Genomic DNA, 6,587 nt, shown 5'->3' on the forward strand with positions numbered 1-6,587 from the left:
ATATTAAGTAAATTATACACAGTTAATTATTTAACTGTAACTATATTAAGCACTAAGAAGAAAAGCTCTAACTTGTTTTCTGTGGTAAAAAGTCACATGTAGGGGAAAGTTATTATTGTTTATTATAGCTAAAGTTTTATCTTGCATTGTTTCATATTACCAATTTTTCTCTTTAAACTACTGAAACATTACTTAACTAAAAAGGGAGAAACCTGGGCATTATGTTTTGTAGGACCCTTGATACACAGAGTTCCATGTGAAGCTGTGCTAAGGACAGGCATTGTTTTGGGCTCTAGGGAACATGCAGGAAAGGGACAGAGGGCTGGGCAGATAGCATCTGCCTGGCAAATGCAAGGACCCAGGTTCCATCCCCAGTGCCACATGCTGTTCCAGCCCTGGCACCCCTTGGCCCACTGTGCCAGCCACCAAAACTGAGTGTGTGATGCACCTGTACGATCCCAGCACTGGGGAGGCTGAGACAGGATGATCACTATGAGTCTGAGCTGCGCAATGAGACCCTGTACCAAGTAAATAAGTGAATAAAATAAAAAGAAGAGATATTGAGCACTTTGCAGTGATCTGTTTAAATTCTGCATGTATCTGAAATTACTGGGTTCCCCATAATTACTGTGCTGTAAGCAAAATCATAAAAGGGACTTTTTTTTACTCTTTACCTATATGCATTTTGTAATCATCTAGCAAATCTCCAAGTATCAATATGAAAGCTTTTTTTAAACTTGAAATAGATTGATTTTTTTCTTTTGACTTATTCCTGAATAAAACATTCTCTATGTCTGAGTTCATATTCATCTTCTGTAGTTCTTGAGAAATGATATTATTTTCAGAATTTATGTTGGAAAGATTAAGTTTGTCATTTAACGAATATTTGTGTGCCAGTTAATGTACAATGTATGTACATATATTATTCATGTAAAACACACACAAGACACACACACACATACACACACGTGCGTGCATGCACACGCCAATGGATCCACAACACAGCAAAACCCACTGAAGTCATTAGATCCTTTAATGGAAAAGAAAACAGGGGAAGGATAAAATTGGCCTTGTAAATAGAAGACTTCAAAATAAAACCTCTATTTGACTATAGAGCTTTTTCTGTTTGCATAAGAGGCAAATACTTTTACTTAAAATTTAAAGAGCAAAATACGCCCTCTGGTGATATTGGTCAGTGGCTTGCTAGTGACTCTGATTTCAATTTTGATAATCCCTTGGATTATTGTCTTGCTTCCATTGAACTGTTCATTGAAAGTTATCATTGTCCTGCCTCCTCTGACTTCTATTAGTTTACCATTGTCTGTGCCCCAAATTCAGAATCTTGTTTTATAGAGCTCTAAGTTCAAATACAGCCTCTCTGGATAAAAATGGTGGGTGTCTGGCAATTGTGCATAATTCTTCTCTCTAAACCTACACACAAAGTTCTCTCCTATTTTTTTTCCCCTAGAAATGACAGCATTTTGAATAAAATAGAAGGAAGAGTTAGGAAAGGAAAGCAACTTTGTATTGTTTTCCAACCAATTCAGGCTGCTTATTCAATTCACACTGTAAAAGTAGGAAGTAGGGTGTCATAGATATGATAATTCTTTCTTTCAGTATCAAGTCCCTCAATATGAAAGCTCTACCCGAATGTGTTCTTGCTGTGAAAATTTAAAAGAATCAAGTAGAGAGGATATAATGGAAAAGCTTGCCCCATATCAGAACCCACACACATCACCCTGCAAGAAAGGCAGGATCTGCACTGCATCACTTCAGTGGAAACACTGACAAAGACTTGAGCTTTCCTGGGATACGCTAGAGCCCGTGCAGTTTCTCTTCTCTGTAGAGATCTACACATAGATCCTTCTGTCTGCTCCTCTGGTAGGGCAAAATAAAGAATCACTACCATTACTTTACTGACTTTTTCCAGGCAATTTCCTTCCTATTTCCATAGTGCTTTCCTTTAGCTGGGAGGATAATTCCATAACTGAGAACATACTTTATATATTTGCCCCAAATCTGAGTATTTTAATATCACGGCATTTCAACCTTGAAAAGCATCTGAGAGACTGATCTTTGTCTTCCAAAGCTAAATCACTCCAAGCAATAACACATAGCACAGGAATGTATCATATGGCTGTACTTCCAGCCAGTACTCTAAATCATGTATCTCTTCATGGACACATCTCTTAGGCTAATATGTTTTGGGGGATGACTGTGAGCTCACTATATGCAGAAGCACTTTGGCAGAAGCACTTTGCTTTAGCTTAGTGCCTGACATTTATTAGGACAGTGGTGTTTCCTTTAAAACACATAGGCAGCGAGATTAGCTCCTGACACAGTTGAGATCAGTGAAGTCATATAGTTAGTCACACAAAAAAGACTTTTCTTATATTGTATTATACACCGTAATATGACCACAGCAATTTGAGCTTGATCTGCCAAAATCTGTACACCTTTGTCCCCTTGAGGTCAAGGAAAAAAACTCTTTCTCTTCTGTTGCCATGGAAATGCCTCTCTTTTTCTCAATGGTCAATTGTCTGCACTGTGCTTTGGGTCACATCTGTGTATATCTCATGAGGATTCTCTGCCATTTACCTATTGTGAGAAAACGACCTTTGCCTCTCACCTGCCAGTGGTTTTAGTTTGTGGGTTGATTGGGGTTTTGATCTTTTTTGTTGTGAATTTTCCTACATACGTGCTATGAGAGTCAAAATTATTTCATGTTTATTCTAATACTTTATAAATGTACTAAGATGAATAAAATTAGATACCCTTTAATGGAAAGTGGAAGTAAAGTTTTGTTTAGAGTGAAAGTAGGAAAAAGAGCTCATGGACGATGCCTGCACTGTGTGAGAGCGGAGTAGCATTTGAAGGAGAGAGCAGCTCATAGAATTTACATTCAAAAGGAAAGAATCAAGAAAAAGAAGAACAAACAGATCAAGATGTCCACCCCCTGGATGCCAAATTGTGGTTTTTACAGATCTTCGCATGAGGGAAGATTACCCCCAAAAGAGATCTTAGGAGCTTTGAAGGCCAAATGTTGCAAGGGAAAACTGGACTTCAGAGCTGTGGTGATGGGCCAGGTGGTGCTTAGCGTTCAACAAGGACACCTGGGTCTGCGGATCAGTGCAGAACTCATTTCTGCCTGCAGCCAGGTAGTGGTGTGAGAGTCCCATCCCCTTGGGTCCAGAGTGATAGTGACATCCCTGCATTGCGTCATCTGGAGAAGATGGCTTGCAATTGATGAACCGACCTCAAGCCATCCTGAATTGTGTTAACAAATTTTAGACATTTCAAGGGTCAGCTGGCCACCGTGTTCCTCTGCCAGGTACTTTCTCTTACGGTGGCCATGAAATTTTTACTAAAATGATTGATGAAGCAGAAGTACTAGAAATTCCCAAAGGTAGTAAAGAATTTACAGGGTCATAGAGGCAAGACTGTTTCTTTGGAACAACATAAGCACCACTTGGCAGATCTAAGCCATCTTATTCACCATGAAGCTCCGTACCTGTTTCAAAAGTACGCGAAGGAGTCTCACGCACAGGATGTGCGTGTCATTGTCGTGGGAGGCCATGTAGTTGGCACCATGCTGTGCTCTTCCACAGATGGGCGGATGCAGAGCCCGTCTAAGAGGTGTGGGGATGATGTGCTCGTTGAGTGAACAAGGGAAGCAGCTAGCCATCCAGGTGTCTAATATTCTGGGAGAGGATGTGTGCGGCATTGACCTGTTGATGAAAGATGATGTTTCCTTCTGTGTCTGCGAGGTCAATGCAAGTGTAGGTTCCTCGCCTTTGATAAGGCTTGTAGTCTAGGTGTAGCTGGTGTCATAGCGGACTATGCCGCCTCCGTTCTGTCCTCTGGTTGGCTCACCTGGCGCATGTCCCTGCTCTCCATGGTGTCCACAGCCAGTGAGACTAGTGAGCCAGAGCTGGGTCCCCCTGCCAGCACTGCTGCAGACAACATGAGCGCAGGTTCCAGCTTTGTGGACAGTGACCCTCAAAGCACTAAGCGAGAGCTGCTCGCCAAACTCCCAGGGGCGTGTTTAGCATGAACCAGCTGTTAGCCAGTGAGATCAAACTCCTGGTAGAGTGACTCCACCCGCCAATAATTAATCAACAAAATTGTAAAGTTTTCATTTCAATTCTTTTTTTCTTTTCTTTTTCTTTCTTTTTTAACTAACTTGCAATGCTGTTCATGTAAGATGCTTAGGAGGATGAGAGAAAATCTGTAAGATTATTTGGAGAGAAAACAGTGGAAATAAATACAACCTCAGCTAGTAACATACACCGACTTTCATTTGCAGATGCTAGAGAGAGGCAGAAGGGGTAATACAAAAAAACAAAGTCAGGCTCTCATAGTTAACTTTTAAATCACTACAAAATTTTTATGCGCTGAGGCCACGCTGTGAAGACAACAAACATTTTGTTCATGGTCCCTCATCTTTGTTTGTACCCAAATGTTTTTTCATATAAAAATACCTGAGAGCACAACTTTACATTGTGTTGTGAGATTTGTAAAGAGTGGGAAGCAAACTACCTAAATTACAGAAATTTTTATAGACAAATCTGAAAATCCTGACAGTTCACAATTAGTTAGCAGCTTTAGTTTACAGCTTAGGAGATCTCAAGGGGCTCCTATTTGGATTTCTCATTTTATCTTTTTTTTTCTTTTAATTTTGGTGGGAGAACAAAGTGAATATAATCCAATAAAGACTTTTTAGTGACTAGATTGGCATGCTTGCTTGAAAAAAGGAAATGAACAGTACTACAATATGTGATATACAAAACGTTAACTCAATGTAGATAAAATTACACTACTTTACAATATGTGGATTGACCTGTATTTGTTAGTGTTTTAAAAGTCTTTTTGAAAGATATATGCTCTGTTATTGTTACATTTTTTAAGAATACATGCCAGTCTAACATTCCCTGCTGTACGCCTGCATCTTTAACATATTTTTCCTTTATCCAAATCTTAAGACCTACACAACTAGTGTCATTTAATTCTGGGTTGACTCTATCTGGGACCTTATTATTTATTTATTTATTTATTTATTTATTTATTTTACTTTTCCCTAAACCTCTCCCTTCCAGCATAAGTATTCCATAATCTTGCTGTCTATCTGACTTTCATGGAGGTTGTTTCCTAGTTCCTTTGATGTTTCTATTGTTTATTTTATTGTTTATAATTATTACTGGATATTTATCTGCCAAAGTGAGAAAAATGCTACATTTTTGTTAACAAGACACTAACTTGAAACATGTTTTTAAAAAAAAAAAGAATGAAAGTAGGAAAAAGAAACTCAAAATCCACTCAATATCATTAATTGGCTCCAGAAAACCTAACATGCTGGGGAAACGTTGCACAATTCTCTCCTATTTACGAGCTTGCTCTTGTACGTCCCTCAGGACCTCACATGAACCATGACACGTACTGATGGATGAGATTCTCAGGAGAGATTTCTTACAGAAGAATTACTTCTGACACCAGAACATTTCCTTTGCAGTCCAATTTACCCAAACTAGGAGAGTCGGCAAAATAAGGCTTCTCTCAACTCTAATACATCCTCTAATGAATACCTATTACTTTCCCATGAAATATAAGCATTAATTATTACTGGATGTCTATCTGTATTTCTATGATCTAATTTTCATGTTCTAATATTTTTCCTTTACACAAATTTTAAGACCCATGCAACTAGTGCCATTTAATTCTGGATTGAATCTATCTAACCTTATTTCTTTTGGGAGAGGTTTTTCCCTAAAACTCTCCCAGCATAAGTATTCTATAATCCTGCTCTTTATTTGCCTTTATTAGAGGTTGCTTTCCAGTTCCTTTGATGTTTCTATTGTTTAAGATAATGTCCCTCGTTATCTTTGGTTTCCCACTCCATACAAACATATGATAATGTGTCTCTTGTTTTTGGAACTGTATCTCCTTCAGATTCATAACAAATCTAAAGACAGTATCTCTTCATCTGGCTGAAATGAAGAGCATTTCTGTACATCTTTGATTTTTTTTAGGTTCAGAATTTTTCTAAATGGACTAATTCACAAAGCACTAAATAAGATATTTCCTAAGACTCAAATATCAAATTTTACCTGTTTTGTATTTATCCTTAGAGAAATTAACACTGATTAAATTTTTGGTTATTGTGTACAAGTCATTTATTTTTGAATCAAGTCTCCAAATATATCTTGAAAATTCTGTTATTTACAAATCCATATTTATAAAACTCAATATTCAATTTTCTGTGGAATATGTTTGTGAACTTTCAAAATCCTAAAAAAGATAACTGCTTAATTATTTATATTACTAATACAAAACTGTATTGACATTTTGTAGTTTCTTTCTTCACTATTTTCTTTTTTTTTCTCCTTGCAGGTTCCCCTATTAACATTTTTAAAATTGTTTCCAAAAATTGTTTTTAATTGATAAATAAAATCACCTATGTTTATACTTAATAGTATGGCATTTTGAAATATGAGTACATTTTAGAGATGCTAAATCAAGCTCTTTCATATGTGGATTTTCTCATATCTTTCTCTTAACCCTTCCCCTTATCTTCTTCCTTCTCCTCTCCT

At 37.5% G+C, this 6,587-nt stretch overlaps 1 protein-coding gene and 1 pseudogene across 1 annotated transcript in view; one reads left to right on the forward strand and one right to left on the reverse strand.

Moving 5' to 3' along the window:
* Positions 1–4,095, forward strand: part of LOC105742622 — a 12,384-nt pseudogene extending 8,289 nt beyond the window's left edge.
* Pcdh15 (protocadherin related 15) overlaps positions 1–6,587 on the reverse strand; it is a 689,792-nt gene that overhangs the window by 608,638 nt on the left and 74,567 nt on the right. The window lies entirely within an intron of this gene.

This window comes from Octodon degus, unplaced genomic scaffold (assembly GCF_000260255.1).
Source record: "Octodon degus isolate 3935 unplaced genomic scaffold, OctDeg1.0 scaffold00005, whole genome shotgun sequence".
NCBI lineage: Eukaryota > Metazoa > Chordata > Mammalia > Rodentia > Octodontidae > Octodon > Octodon degus.